This window comes from Pinus tabuliformis, chromosome Q, assembly GCF_031772625.1.
Source record: "Pinus tabuliformis cultivar Carrire ecotype Pingquan chromosome Q, CPIR1, whole genome shotgun sequence".
Lineage (NCBI taxonomy): Eukaryota > Viridiplantae > Streptophyta > Pinopsida > Pinales > Pinaceae > Pinus > Pinus tabuliformis.
The window spans coordinates 741945762-741962651 of record NC_142296.1 but is presented as its reverse complement, the minus strand read 5'-3'; positions in this window follow the sequence as shown (position 1 = coordinate 741962651).

Genomic DNA, 16890 nt, shown 5'->3' with positions numbered 1-16890 from the left:
CACGAAACTTCGCTTGAAATAGCATGTAATTGTTACATATGCTTTAAAGAACCTTTGTTAGTACTCATAAACAAACACTTGAAAATTAATATTCTTTTGGAGAACTTATTTTATGTACCATATATTATTAATACAAAAATGTGTAAAAATTTTATTATCCAAAGAATGAATCAAGAGTGTTTTTAAGTTTGGGAATAAATTATATATTTTACAATTTATGATGAGATTAGTGTTGTCATATGAACTAAATGGTTGTTAAATGTGGATATGTATCAATTCATGATAAATATTGAAATACTTACTCTACAATATATCTTACATTACTCAAATTGAAAAAAATAAAATTACATTATCATTTCATTTAAATTATTACCAAACTAGTTCCATCTTAACTTTGGATCTACCGAGAGGGATCAAATCTCTTTTCAGTTTAAAAGAGGTTTACATTTCAAGATATTTCATTCCTCACGATGCTTGGTTAATTCAGAATTAAGATGGATCTAGGATTGTTTTATTATTAATTATAATTATAAATATAATTATTAATTATTAATTTTATATTATATTTTATTTTAATTTTGGTTTTATGTATTTGACAAAGTCAAAATGTATTAATTTTACATTGATAATTATTATTATTATTATTATTATTTTTAATTTAATTTTAGCATTAATTTTAATTGCATTTTATTTTGATTCAGTCAAAATGTTTACGGGACATTACAACATCTCTCCATACTTGTTTTCTTTTATATTTAATTTTAAGAAATGTTATAAAATAAAATAAAAATAAAATATATGTTTTCGAAATGAGTTATTTTTTAGGCATGTGGTATTGATAAGAATATTGGTTCATGGTATTGTAACAAAGCCTATTGACAAGTTAATAATATTCGTGGTAAAATGCGAGTGAATATACATGGTCAACAATCTTGTCATATTGTAATTATTAAGCATTTACATGCTTATTAATTAAATTTAAATATTGTTACAAAATCTTTATTTTACACCACTACATCTCTCTTATACCTTTTTACTTTTAAATTAAATTTAAAAAATGTTATATATTAACATAGATTAAATATTTAAAAATGTTGACATACAATCTTTCTTACATTACACCTAATGCTTACACATCTCCCACATACTGAACTATAGAGAGTCCCTTGGCCCAATTATTATTATTTACAGAAATAATTAATATATGAGTTAAACAATTGTTACATACACCCTACTGTTGCTAGCCCCTACTAAGGGTAGAGGAAGAAAAATACTACACTGACCTGACCTCCAAAGTCCAGTTATAGAAATGGTGTCTATTTTTTTTACCTTATTTTATTTCCTAGAAACTTAAAATGGATGACATCATTGTGTTCGTCTCGCCGATACCTTTCAAATGACATAAAATTTTCCCCAATCTCATTACCAGATCAAAGATATGGCTATATAAAGTTTGGTTTATTAGATAGTGCCATGTCGCTTTGGCCTACCATGTGGTGCCCACGTGGTCATCAATGTAATTTTCCACAAGGAATCTACTGACCCGTTCATGATTGGTGTCATGTTATATAGGTTTTTCCCCCTTTCCCTAACTTACGAAATGTTATAACATCTTATATCATAGCATAAGGGTGGAGTGTGTAAGCATCGTGTAGGGCCCCCTTTTGCAACCTCACCCTAGAGATATAATCTCAGGGATTTCCTGTTGGAAATAATACTGAGATGGGGGTGAATCAGTATTATCATATCAATAATTTTATTTCTCAAAAATATTTATATACGCAACTTCAGTGAAGTGAACTAGCGTGTACACGCAATTGTGATTAGAGAAACTAGTGTATATCTAGAGAATTTGTGATTTAGACAATTTATCATGTGTTGATCTTAAACCAGTACATCAGTAACTTATTAGACAGTGCAGTAAAATCAGAATAAAGCATCACACATAAGCAACACACATGAAAACCATGATTTAAGGTGGAAACCCAATGTGGGTGAAATCCACCTGCTACTGTCGTCTCTGTCTTCTTTTAATAATAAGAAAATATGTTTACAATCTTGTACTAGTGCAGACTCATACTAGTATGTAGGCACCCACCTGTAGAAGGATACAACCTTATCTCATTTTCCATCTTCTACTAGTACGTAGGTGCCTACCTACAGAAGGCTACGACCTTCTTTCTTCCTCCAGGGATCACGTTTCATGAATTTTTCAGACTGGATACTCCTGGATCACAACACCACAATCTAAAGGCCATGTTTAATCAAATTTTCATACTGGACCTATTAGTAACATTGAAGCTCAAAATCAATCACCACTGCAATACAACCATCAAATACATCTGCATCAACCAATTACTAAAACCAAACCATCAATCTCTGATATAACCGAAACAATCAATCGCAGAAACCTCTGAAGCTCTGAATCAAACAATCATTGAACCTCTCACACAACAGAATCAACCATTCATTCAAACTTAATCAAATTCAACCAATCAACTGGAATAGACAGATTACTATAACCAGTACACAAATCTGAACCGAGAACACTACATCATCATTTAGAACCAGTTGTAACCTCAGAAACCATGAATCATACTATATACGCCAGTTGGCTGAACCCAAAATGTGTGTATACACTTATTCCAATAATCAAACCTACGTATACCTCCAAATCTATTGTAAACATAAACTTTTGAATCAAGTCTATACCAACTAGCAATATACTAAACATCTATTGCCAATTTACAGTGCTTTACACAAGCAGCAACAGAGATCACTTCTTCTCACTAATACAATCAATGTATCAAATATCAAACTCCTTATTCATTCAGTTTTATATTCAGATCTAAGAAGACTTTATTGATAGACAGCAGTAAAACAGCAACACTGATTTGATAGATCAGTTATCCTTGAACATCAAGCTTTTCTTTTACATACGCTACTTGGAAGAGTTGCACCAGCGTGTATACACACCTTCACCAAAGAGAACGAGCATATGGATCTGCAAATACATACTTATAATTTCGCTACAATTCCTGACTTCAGACATACCTAGATCATCACATATAAAGGATAAAACATGTGTTAGCAATCAGATCTAGCCCATCCATTATCAGATCGCATAATGATAAGCCATTAAGATCCTGATCCATCATTAGATCTCATCCATCATCAAACGCTCACGTGAATATTTAGTCTAGATCAAGCAAAGCATTAGAAACCCATAACATGCATATTTTCTTTTGATCTAACACTTCATAAGATATTCATTAGTTGTGCACTTAGCCCTTTGATCTTCTCCTCCTTATATACTTAGATCATTTGTCAATACCTTAGAACAAAACCACTTAGGACCAATAGCTTGGACCAAATACCTAGAGTCAATACCTCAGACCAAATACCTTGGACCAATACCTCGGACCAAAATACCTTGGACCAAATACCTCAGACCAAAACCTTGGTTTTCCAACATGTACGCCCTTTTCCTCCTGTGGGAGTGTGTGTATACGTATACTCTCTTTTTTTTCTGTCGACCAGCATGTATACGTTGTTTTGACTAAGTGGACCTACGTATACTTCTTAAACTTCTTTACATCAACCTATTCCTTTACCTTCTTTATTATGATCAGTAGACCTTAGTTCCATCTTCGTGTTCTTCTGTACCAGTGCCCTATTACCCATGAATAGACCTATTACACTGTAATTTTCCATATTACTTCTGAAATTATTCCTTTGAACTACCCTGAATTTTGTCACATTTGTAAACACAACTCCCATGCATTCTGTCACATCTAATATCTCTTCTGTAGATTCATCTAGTTACCATATACAAGTGAGTTGTTCTGCTACAAGTGGGTTTCCATCAAGTACAACACATGCATCATAATGGCAACACATACTTTACTTCAGTTTCTATGTCAGCTGAGCCAAACCTAATCCAACAATCTCCCCCTTTGGACTTGATGGCAACCATGTTGGCGTTGATTACTACAAGTTGTAGAAACTGTTAGAGATAAAAACCAACACTAAAATACTGTCCCCCTTTGAAACCAAGGGAAAAGGGCAGACCAAGATATTCTCCCCCTTTGATATGAAGGGAAAAGGGCTGACCAAAGTGAAGCCTTTCATATCTGAATAGTTGAATATAAACATTGATCATGCTCCCCTTAGGCACATGATGAATTCGCTAATTAAACTCCCCCTTTGTACATGATGTGATGCGCTAATCCATCCATGCTCCCCTTGAGCACATGCAAAGTCTGCAGAAATATTTTTCAAAAGAATAACATGACTCTGTAACTAAACTATGTGAGTTTGAACTTCCTATCACCAATGACTCATAGATACATCAATCTCCAAAGCAAGTGGGGATATACCAATTGTTTATACATGACATAATTACAATAAATATTACATCATCCATCCCACGCAAAGTGGGGATACAAATTACATCATTTGTCCAATAGGACTCATTCAAATGTATGAGAAGTCATATCACACCCTAGAATTTTACATGACTTAAGCAGAAAATGGTATAAATATCTGAAGCCATAGCTGGACTCAGCAACCATAATTCCAATAATGTAGAATGTGTGTGAAGGCTAATGCTCTCCTTGAACCTGTGCTACTGTTTTTCCTATCAGAAAAACATATACGCTCCTTTAGCCACAGAAACCCACATGTATACGTGACTATAATTCATGAAACCCATATATAATAACAATTCTTTGAAAAAGTAGATTTAATAGTAGGACGATGCAACAACTACTCCCAGCTTTTGTCTAAGATATTCAAATGTTTCTCTGGGCAGTGGTTTAGTGAATATATCAGCAACCTGTTCTTTGGAGGGGACATACTCCAATTTGATCATTTGTTCAAGCACTTGTTCTCGTAGAAAATGGTACTTGATGGGTATGTGCTTGGTCTTGGAGTGCATGACTCGATTCTTTGAAATACTGATGGCGCTTGTATTATCACATAGAATGGAGATGGGTGGAGTACATGTGATCTGAATGTATTGCAAAGTTTGCAGCATCCAAAGTAGTTGTGTGCAGCAATATGCAGCAACCACATATTCTACTTCAGCTGTAGATAAAGCAATTGAACTTTGTTTCTTGCTGAACCAAGACACTAACCTGGAAACCATATAGAATGCACTGCCACTAGTGGTTTTTCTATAATCAACATTTCCTCCAGAATCTGCATCTGTATATGCATGAAGAGTAAGATCTGCATCTCTAGGATACCATAGTCCAAAGTCCTGAGTTCCTTGAAGATATTTGAAAATTCTTTTGACTGCCTGAAGGTGTGATTCCTCTGGATTTGCTTGGAATCTTCCAACTATTCCTACCACATTCACGATGTCAGGTCGGGTACATGTTAGATAAAGCAGACAGCCAATCATGGATTTGCAAGTTTGTTGATGTACTTCTGCTGATTCAACATTTGAAATGAGATTGCATCCTGTTACCATTGGAGTACATACAGGTTTAGAATCTTCCATTCTGTACTTTTTCAAGATTTGCATGAGATATTTGGTTTGTGAAAGAAAAATACCATCTTTAGTTTGCTGAACTTGTAGACTAAGAAAATAGGTAAGTTCACAAAGCAAGGACATTTCAAATTCTTGCTGCATTACTGAAGCAAAATTCTAACTCATGGATTCTTCATTGCTACCAAAAATGATATCATCAACATAAACAATAATAATTAGCAATTTATCATTTTCAATCATTGTATATAAATTGCTATCTGCAAAACCTTTTGTAAAACCTTGTTGGTGTAGATATTTGTCAAGGTGGTAATACCAAGCCCTTGGACCCTGTTTCAGACCATAGAGAGCCTTTTTGATTCTGCATACAAGTTTTGCATCATTTCCAAGAATGAACCCTTCTGGATGTTCAATATAAACTTCTTCTTCTAAATCTCCATTTAGGAAGGCTTATTTTACATCCATTTGGTATACTTTGAATTTCCGAAAATTGGAAAGAGCAAGAAACATTCTTATGGCTTCATGTCTGGCAACAAGTGAAAAATTTTCTTCAAAATCTATACCTTCTTGTTGAGCATATCCTTTACAAACAAGTCTGGCCTTGTTTCTAATGACTTCTCCATTTTCATTCAGCTTGTTCTTGAATTTATATTGGATTGTTTTATATTCTTGCCACGACTAGCCCATGTAGTTAACCGGGAGGTTAGAAGGGGGGCAGAGCCCCCCTTCGTTGCACCGATTGCGTACCATGGGGGTGGCGAGTCACAGAGGGTTTGAGGGGTGCAGGTAGCCCCTCTCTATGGTGTCTGGGGAATGCCCTAGAAAATTTTGTTTTTCGACCCTATATTAGGTTGCGTGGACCTACCTATGGTTTTGAGCATGATTTTTCACACATGGTTTTGGACGTGATCGTTTTCAGTCCATGGTATTGGATGCTTCAGCATGTATAAATATGTATTGTAACATTGAAAGGAAAATAATGAAAAATCAATCTGGTAGTCTTGGTTTTGGGATCTAGGGGAAAATCTCTGTGCATATGTGTTTTTATGTGTTATGGTCTTGCATTGTTTATTTTCTATGTTTTAGAATTCATATGCAAGTAATTTCTGTATGGGGTTAAAACATACATTTGGTATCAAAGATGTTTTGGCTTCAAGGGGATGCCTTTGTTGCTGAGGGGTTTCACTCAGGCTTGTGGTAGACCCTGTTTAGTGGGAGATTTGCAGGATCGATTTTGGTGGTGAAAGAGGATGGCGAGCAGTGGAAAGATAGCGATCTAGAAATTTAATGGTCAGAGTTTTGAGTTATGGAAAGTCAAGATCGAGGATCTATTGGTGGATAAAGATCAGTGGGTCGTGGTAGATCTAGGTACTAAACCAACAAGAGTATCCGATGAAGAATGAAAGAAGTTGGATCAAAAGGCTAAGAGCACAATATGATTGTGTGTCTTAGATTCAGTATTGTTGAATGTATCAGGGGAAGCTACAACAAAGGCTTTGTGGGGCAAGTTATTGACTTTGTACCAATCTAAGTCTCTGGTGAATAAATTGTTCCTACGGGAAAAGCTGTATAACTTGAGGATGAAAAATGACAGAACATTTGAAGGCATTTAATACTGTGGTAAGTCTATTATTATCTGTTGATATTAGAATTTCAAATGAAGATAAGTGGATCACTTTGTTGTGTTCTCTACTAGATTCATGGGATAGTCTAGTTATTGCAATAGGTAGCAATGCAACTGCCTTGCATTTTGATGAAATAGTCTCATCGTTGCTGATAGAGGAGATGAGACAGAAAAATATGGAGAGCTAGAATGGTGATGCCTTGTCTATATAAGGATGGTCCTAGAACAGAAACAAAAATAAGTCATCGAGTGGGAGATCTAAATCTAGAGGGAGATCTAAATCTCCAGGAAAACCTGTAAAGGTGGTGTGATAGAAATGCAGAAAGGAAGGGCACTACAAAAGGGATTGAAAATCTAAAGCTCCTGAAAAAGGAAAGGGATCTAATGATGCTCCTTTTGCAGAGGCGAAAGCCACCTTAGATGAAGGTAGGGACGTGTACTTGGCTTCTTCAAATACACATGTAGATCATGAGGCATGGTTGATTGACTTAGGTGCATCCTTTCACTTCACTCCCCATAGAGAGTGGTTCTGTGAGTATGAGAAATATGATGGTGGTGATGTCTTCTTGGGGGATGACAAGAAGGCTAGAACCATTGGTCGCAGAAAAGTAAAGTTGAAGTTGCAAGGTGGAAGGGTTAGAACACTTCCGGGTGTTCTACATATTCTTGGATTTGCCAAAAATCTAACTTCCATAAGCAAGCTAGATGATGCAAGTGTAAAAACAGTGTTCGAGAAGGATACCTGCAAAATGGTTCGGGGAGCATAGGTATTGATGTGGGGAGTTCGTATTGGAACTCTATACAATACGCAAGGTAGCACTATTATTGATGGGTGCAATAGTTCTATGGTTCCTGAAAGTGGGGTAGAAAATCTAGTGGTCTCTCGAGAGAAGACCATGTTGTGGCATCAAAGACTTGGACATATTGGAGAGAAAGGCCTTCGAATACTTCATGGTAAAGGTATGGTAGAAGGTATGAGTAATAGCTCTCTGGATTTTGATTTCTATGAAAATTGTGTATATGGGAAGCAGAACCGGGTGAGTTTCCGCTCTGGTGGTAAGACGATGAAACATATATTAGAGCTTGTTCACAGTGATGTGTTTGGACCTGTGAAGGTTCCATCACTAGGTAAGTCTATGTGCTATGTATCATTTATAGATGACTTCTCAAGAAATAGATGGATATATTTCCTTAAGAAGAAATCAGAAGTCTTTGACAGGTTTAAAGAATTTAAGGCTCTAGTGGAGAACTAGAAAGAGAAGAAGATAAAGGTGCTGAGGAGAGATAACGGTGGAGATTTTTGCAGTAAGGAATTTGAAGAATTCTGTAAGAAGTGTGGTATTGCACGGAATAAGACTACTCCATATACACCTCAGCAAAATAGAGTTGCAGAAAGAATGAACAAGACGTTGATGGAAAGGGCAAGAAGCATGCTCAGTGATCTCAGGTTAGGACAAGAATTCTCGGCAGAGGCAGTGGAGACTTCATGTTACCTAGTCAACAGATCACCTTCATCAACATTGGAAGATAAGACTCCATAAGATGTATGGACTGGTAAGAAACCTTCACTTTCACATCTGAGGGTATTTGGATGTGATGCATATGTACATGTTCCAAAGGAGAAAAGAACCAAGTTGGATAGTAAATCTGAAAAGTGCATCTTTATTGGGTATAAGGATGGTTTAAAGGGTTATAAGCTTTGGAACCTGGTAACAAGGAAGGTTGTGTACATCCAAGATGTGGTGTTCAGAGAGGTGAAAGATGTTATTAAACATGAAGTCCAACCAAAGGAACCTGAGAAGATAGAGTTTGTGCTAAAGGAGGAAGAATCCGACTCAACAACAGAGGAGGAATCAGAAGATGAAGAGCCACAAAGTTTGGGTGTGATAAGATCAGTTCAAGAAGGAAGGAAACTAGAAAGGTATAGTCCATCTCCTTTCTGTTCAAATTTGGCTTTATCTATTATTGATGATGATCCCAGAATTGTCAAGGAAGCAGTAGATTCAGAGGATGGAAAATTCTGGAAAGAGGCCATGGTTGATGAAATGGCATCTTTGCACAAAAATGAGGCTTGGGATCTAGCGGAGTTTCTAGCTGGAAGGAAACCCATTGCCAGCAAATGGGTGTTCAAGAAGAAGACAAATACAGAAGGAAAGGTGGAGAAATACAAAGCTTGGTTGGTAGAAAAAGGTTATTCCCAGGTGTCGGGAATTGATTTTGGTGATATTTTTTCTCCTGTTTCCAAGTTAACTTCTATTAGATTACTTTTATCTGTTTCTGCTTCTTTTGATTTTGAGGTAGAACAGATGGATGTGAAGACAACATTTATTCATGGGGATTTGGAAGAGTAGATATACATGAAGCAACCTGAAGGTTTTGCGGTGAAGGGTAAGAAAGAACTGGTATGCAAGTTAAAGAAGTCTTTGTATGGGTTAAAACAGTCACCAAGGATGTGGTATCATAAATTTGATACATTTGTATTGGGACTTGGCTTCACCAGAAGCAAAGAATATCATTGTGTATTTTAAATTAATTGGTGACCGTGTTATTTATCTGGTCTTGTATGTGGATGATATGTTTCTGGTTGGAAATGACAAAGAAATTATCTAGGATTTGAAGACCCATTTTTCCTCCAAATTCGACATGAAAGATGTTGGTGCTGCAAACTATATTTTGGGTATGGATATTAAAAGAGATCGGACAAAGATGAAGCTCTGGTTAAATCAGAGGAAGTTTTTCGAGACAATATTGCAGAGGTTTAATATGCAGGATAGTAAACCGGTGAAGGTTCCTATTGTTTTAGGTGTATAGTTATCTACTGAACAATGTCCCAAGACACTAGAAGAGGAAGAGGACATGTCCCATGTTCCATATACAAGTGCAGTCGGTAGCCTCATGTATGCGATGGTCTGTACTAGACTAGACATTGCACATGTAGTTGGAGTATTGAGCAGGTTTATGTAAAAAACTAGGGAAGGAGCATTGGATAGCAGTGAAGCGGGATTTCAAGTATTTGCGTGGCACTAGTGATTATGGTTTGTGCTACCAAGGAAGACCAGGATTGGACAGAGTGTTGGATATTTGTGGCTTTTTTGATGCAGACTGGGCTGGAGATCTGTATCAAAGAAGATCTACAAGTGGGTATGTGTTTAACCTATTTGGAGGTGCATTCAGTTGGATGAGTAAGAAACAATCTATAGTGGCACTATCAACTACAGAGGCATAATACATGGCAACAACTCATGCAAGAAAGGAAGCAGTTTGGTTACAGAGATTGTGTTCAAGTATTGCGTTAGTTCAGGGAGCTATAAGGATAGATTGTGACAGCCAAAGTGCAATTTTCTTGGAAAACAACCCAACATATCATTGAAAGACAAAGCACATTTATGTTCAGTATCACTTTGTGAGGGATATGATAGAAGACAAAAAGGTGTTGCTGGTAAAGGTGGACACTTTGAAGAATACTGCAGATGCATTGAAAAAATCTATGAGCTCTGAGAAGTTCTCTTGGTGTAGAGAAACAATGGGCATTACATGGCTGGATAAATTACTAAGCTCTCTTGTGGCCCCCTGTTGAAAGAAAACAACAAGTGGGAGAAGGTTGGGATGTGTTATATTCTTTCCATGACTAGCCCATGTAGGTAACCGGGAGGTTAGAAGGGGGGCAAAGCCCCCCCTTTGTTGTGCCGATTGTGTAGCGTGGGGGGTCACAGGGGGCTTGAGGGGTGCAGGTAACCCCACTCTATGGGGTCTGGGGTACGCCCCGGGAAATTTTCTTTTTCGACCCTATATTAGGTTGGGCAAACCTACCTATGGTTTTGTGCATGATTTTTCGCAATGGTTTTGGACGTGATCGTTTTTGGTCCATGGTATTGGATGCTTCGGCATGTATAAATATGTATTGTAACATTGAAAGGAACATAATGAAAAACCAAGCTGGTAGTCCCGATTTTGGGATCCAGGGGAAAATCTATGTGTATATGTGTTTTATGTGTTATTCTCTCGCATTGTTTATTTTCTGTGTTTTAGAATTCGTATGCAGGTAATTTTTGTATGGGGTTAAAACCTACAATATCCATTTAGTTCCTATAATATTTTTATCATGAGGTCTAGGAACTAATTTGCAAGTGTCAATTTTTTCAATTTGCTCAAGTTATTCATCCATGGCCTTGACCCAACATTCATCTTTGCATGGTTCATTTACATTTTGAGGTTCTATAGAGGATAGTAATGCCAGATAGATTAAGGTCCCTGTAATAGTTCTTATTGTCTATACACCAGCCTCCCTTTCTCCTAAAATTTGAGTTTCTGGATGATTTTTTCTGAACATACCTGGGTGAAATCTTTTCTTCTACCATTATATCTCCTTTTGGTGCTTCATTGTTTTCTTATTCACTATAATTTTGATTTGATATGCGAAAGTAATCCCCATCTTCCTCATTGTAATAATCTTCTGTTGATTTTATCTGTTTTGGATTTCTGCATGCTTCATGAACTACAACATCAACGGTTTCAACAATTTTCCCAAGTCTTTTATTTTAACATTTATATCCTTTACTTCTGGAAGAATAACCAAGAAGAATCCCTTCATCTGCTCTGGGTTCAAACTTAACAAGTTTTTCATCATTCCTTTTGATAAAACATTTTCTTCCAAAAACTTTAAAGTATTTTACAATAGGAGTCTTACCATACCAAATTCCATGTGGAGTTTGACTACTATTTACCCAAACATTGTCTTTGTTGAGAATAGTCACGACAGTGAATGCAACTTCACACCAGAAGGTTGAAGGAGTTCCATATTCATCTAGCATAGCTCAAGCCATTTTTTGAACTGTTCCGTTCATCCTTTCTACCACACCATTTTGCTGAGGAGTTCTTGCAGTGGAGAATTGTCTTTTTATTCCATGTTGCTCAAAAAAGTCAAAGAATTCATCCGATATAAATTCCCCTCCTCAATCAAATCTGAGGCATTTGATTTTCGATCTGATTCATTTTCAACCAAAGCTTTGAAGGCTTGGAACTTTTCAAATGCTTCATATTTATGCTTAAGAAGAACTATCCAACACATTCTAGAAAAATCATTAATGAACAAAATAATGTATTTTTATCCACAAGGTGAATTTTTCCTTGTTGGTCCACATAAATCAGTATGGATAAGTTCAAGAGGCTTACTAGCTGACCCTTATTTTTCCATGAAGTGAACTCTGATTTTTTTACGAATTTGACATGGCTTGCATATTGTATTTTCTGGGATGTTGATATCTCGGAGATCAAGAACAACCTTGAGTCTGCATGCTTTTCTTATTTGAGAAAAGCTTAGAAGTCCCTATTGTCTATGTGACAGCCAATTTTCATCATTTTTGCTTAGATAGCACTGTTGTTGTCCTCCTCTGAGAATGTATAAGTTGTTTTGAGTTCTTGTACTTTTGATCATGGTCTCTCCTATATCAAGATCACAAACAACACATCCGTTTGATTGAAACAACACTTCATTTCCTTGATCAAACATTTGACTGACACTCAATAGGTTATGATTTAAACCATCTACATACATAACATTTCTAGCTTTAACCTTTTCTTTCAAGAAAACATAACCTTTAGCTTTTATGATCGCTGGAGTGTCATTTCCAAATGAGACATTCTTTTCTTTTCTATGGCATTATATGAGTGAAGTTTCTCTTTGTCACCTGTCATATGTTTGGAGCATCCACTGTCGATGTACCACTGATTTACTTGTCCTTCTACATACACGGCAATACCACATATTTCTATTTAAGATTCTTTCCTTCTCCATATCTTGGGATTTAATGGCTTTTTCTCCTTTTGAGGTGTTTGCGAAATTTGCTCCTGCATTCAGATTCTTCATGACCAAAGTTGTTACAAATTGAGCATTCTATTTCATTTATAAGAGGAGAAAAGTTATTGTAGGAACTTCTCTTAATCCATATTACATTCCTTTGATTTCTTGCTTCTCTAGTCATTATGGTTTTGTAAGCAATGCATTGAGTAGCTTTGTGCCCAAAATTATGACATGAAAAACATTGCCATTGAAGAAGTTTCTGCAACTATCGAATCTATTTACCTGTTGATTGTAGTTTCTATTGATATTTATCTTTGGAGAAAATTGAGTATGATTTGCCTGAGGTTGGTTGTGGCTTCTGTTGATATTCATCCTTGGAGCAAATTGAGTATGATTTACCTGGTGATAAGATTTATGCCTTTGCCGATGATTGTCATATTGTTCACTGGTCTTTGCTGCATCAAGATAGCTTTTAGTGGAGGTTGACGACTTCTGTGATTGAGATGATTCTTCAATATATCCAAGACCTGTATTTATCAGAGGAGAACATTGAACTTTGATAATTTCATTTAAATTTTCTTATCCTTTAGCAAATCTAAGATTGAGAATTTTGTTTTCTCAAGATCTTTTCTTAGACCCACAATTTCATATTCTAGTTTTTCATTATGTTTTTCTTTTTCAGCAAGTTGTTATGTCAAGGTACCTATAATCATTTTCTTTTCTTCTAAAAATATTTTGAGTTTAGAGATTTCTTCATGAATGTTTTCCTATTCTAAAGCATCCCAAAAATCATCATTGTCATAAGCCATGATAAGTCTATAATCATCACTATTAGATAAGCCATTACTATCCTCTTCTAAACCATCCCAAAAATCATCAGTATCATCAGCCATGAGACGTCTGTCACCTTGACCAGTTTCATCCTCATCACTATTAGATAAACCATTGCTATCTTCATGAGTATAGTAACTCAATCTATTCATAACTTGTTTCCTATTTGCTTTTGGATATTCCTTTCCTTTTTCATTTTTATCTTTACGAGGACATCTTGCAGCATAATAACTGACTCTACCACAAGCAAAGCTTTTGAAAGGCAGCTTACCCTAAACCTTCCAGAACCCCATTGAAGCTTCTTGACAAAATTTACCTCATCTTCTTCTTCTAAAATGTGTCCTGATTCATTGTGTTCTTCCATTTCTTTTCCTTTTGTTGAAGCTTTAAATGTGGCTTCTCTCATATTTGGTGGACCTCCTTTTCTCATCTCAAAAGAAATTAGGATTTCGTGAAGCTGTGTCATAGTGATATTCTGCAGATCCTGTTTTTCTTCTATGGCAGACACTTTTTATTCAAATTTAGCAGATAAGGTAACTTCCTTTATTTCTTCACTTAGATTCTTCATAAAATTAACAACCTCATATATACATAAGAAGTAACTAGCTATACTCTCATCACTATGCATCTTAAGAGTTTCATACTGAATTCTGAGAGTTTGAAGCTTAGCACGTTTTAGCTGAGAGTCTCCTTCGAAGCTTTGAACGATTTTTTCCCCTATCTCTTTGGCTAATTTGAGCTGCATGACTTTGACAAACTCTGATTGTGGCAAACTTCCCAATAAAGTATTGACAGCTTTGGCATTGGTTTCGTATTGCTTTTTACCTATCGGGTCTGTAGGATTTGTTGTTGAAAATTTATATCCTCCTTCCACAATTTCCTAGGCATCTGTTCCAAGAGATTGTAGATAGGTTGTGGTTCTTATTTTCCAATAAACAAAGTTGCTCCCATCGAAGATTGGCAGTCTTAGGAATCCCACGCTTTCGTGATTATTCATCTTGATGGATCTTCCTTCAAGCGATCAAGATTCTAAAGAAGGACCTGCTCTGATACCACTTGTTGGAAATAATACTAAGAGGGGGGTGAATCAGTATTATCAGATCAATAATTTTATTTCTCAAACAGATTTATATATGCTACTTCAGTGAAGTGAACTAGTGTGTACACGCAACTGTGATTAGAGAAACGAGCGTATATCCAGAGAATTTGTGATTTAGACAATTTATCATGTGTTGATCTTAAACCAGTACATCAGTAACATATTAGACAGTGTAGTAAAAGTAGAATAAAGCATCACACATATGAAACACACATGAACACCAAGATTTAGGGTGGAAACCCAATGTGGGTGAAAACCACCTGCTGCTGTCGTCTCCATCTTATTTTAATAATAAGAAAATATGTTTACGATCTTGTACTAGTGTAGACTCATACGAGTATGCAAGCACCCATCTAAAGAAGGCTACAACCTTCCCTTGTTTTCTAGCTTATACTGGAATGGAGATGCAACCCCCTAGCTCTTGTACAAGCCAATTTGTTTACTAGTATGTAGGCGCCAACCTACGGAAGGCTACGACCTTATTTCTTCCTCCAAGGACCACGTTTCATGAATTTTTCAGACTGGATACTCCTGGATCACAACACCTCAATCTGAAGGCCACATTTCATCAAATTTTCATACTGGACCTATTAGTAACATTGAAGCTAAAAATAAATCACCACTGTAATACAACCATCAAATACATCTACATCAACCAATTACTAAAACCAAATCATCAATCTCTGATATAACTGAAACAATCAATCATTGAAACCTCTAAACCTCTTAATCAAACAATCATTGAACCTATGACACAACTGAATCAACCATTCATTCAAACTTAGTCAAATTCAACCAATCAACTGGAACATACAGATTATTGTAACCAGTACAAAGATCTGAATCCAGAATACTATATGATCATTCAGAACCAGCTGTAACCTCAGAAACCATGCATCAGACTGTATACGCCACTTGGCTGAACCGAAACTGCATTTATACGCTTATTCCATTAATAAAACTTGCATATACCTCCAAAGATACTATAAACATAAACTCTTGAATCAAGTTTGTACCAACCAACAATATACTGAACATCTACTATCAATTTACAGTGCTTTACACAGGCAACAACGTAGATCACTTCTTCTCACTTATACAATAAATCTATCAAATATCAAGCTCCTTATTCATTCAGTTTTACATCCAGATCTAAGAAGACTTCTTTGACAGAAATCAGTAAAACAATAGCACTAATCTGATAGATCAATGATCCTTGAATATCGAGCTTTTCTTTTACATACACTACTTGGAAGAGCCGAACGAGTGTGTATACGCACCGTCACTAAAGAGAACCAGCGTACAGATCTGCAAATACTTATAATTTCGTTGCAATTCCCGACTTTAGACATACCCAGATCATCACATATAAAGTATAAAACATGTTTTAGCAATCAGATCTAGCCCATCCATTATCAGATCACATAATGATAAGTCATTATGATCCTGATCCATCATTAGATCGCATCCATCATCAAACGCTTAGGTGCATATTTAGTCTAGATCAAGCAAAGCATCAGAAACCCATTACATGCATATTTTCTTTTGATCTAACACTTCATAGATATTCATTACTTGTGCACTTAGCCCTTTGATCTTCTCCTCCTTATTTGCTTAGATCCTTTGTCAATACCTGGACCAAAACCACTTAGGACCAGTACCGTGGACCAAATACCTAGGGTTAATACCTCAGACCAAATACCTTGGACCAATACCTTGGACCAAAATACCTTGGACCAAATACCTCGGACCAAAACCTTGGTTTTCCAACATGTACGCACTTTTCCTCCTGTGGGAGTGCGTGTATACATATATGCTCTTTTTGTTTCTTGGACCAGCGTGTATACACTGTTTTGACTAAGTGGACCAGCGTATACTTCTTAAACTGCTTTACATCAACCTTTTCCTTAACCTTCTTTATTTTGATCAGTAGACCTTAGTTCCATCTTCCTGTTCTATTGTAACAGTGCCCTGTTATCTTTGAATAGACCTGTTACACTGTAATTTACCATATTACTTCTGAAATGATTCCTTTGAACTGC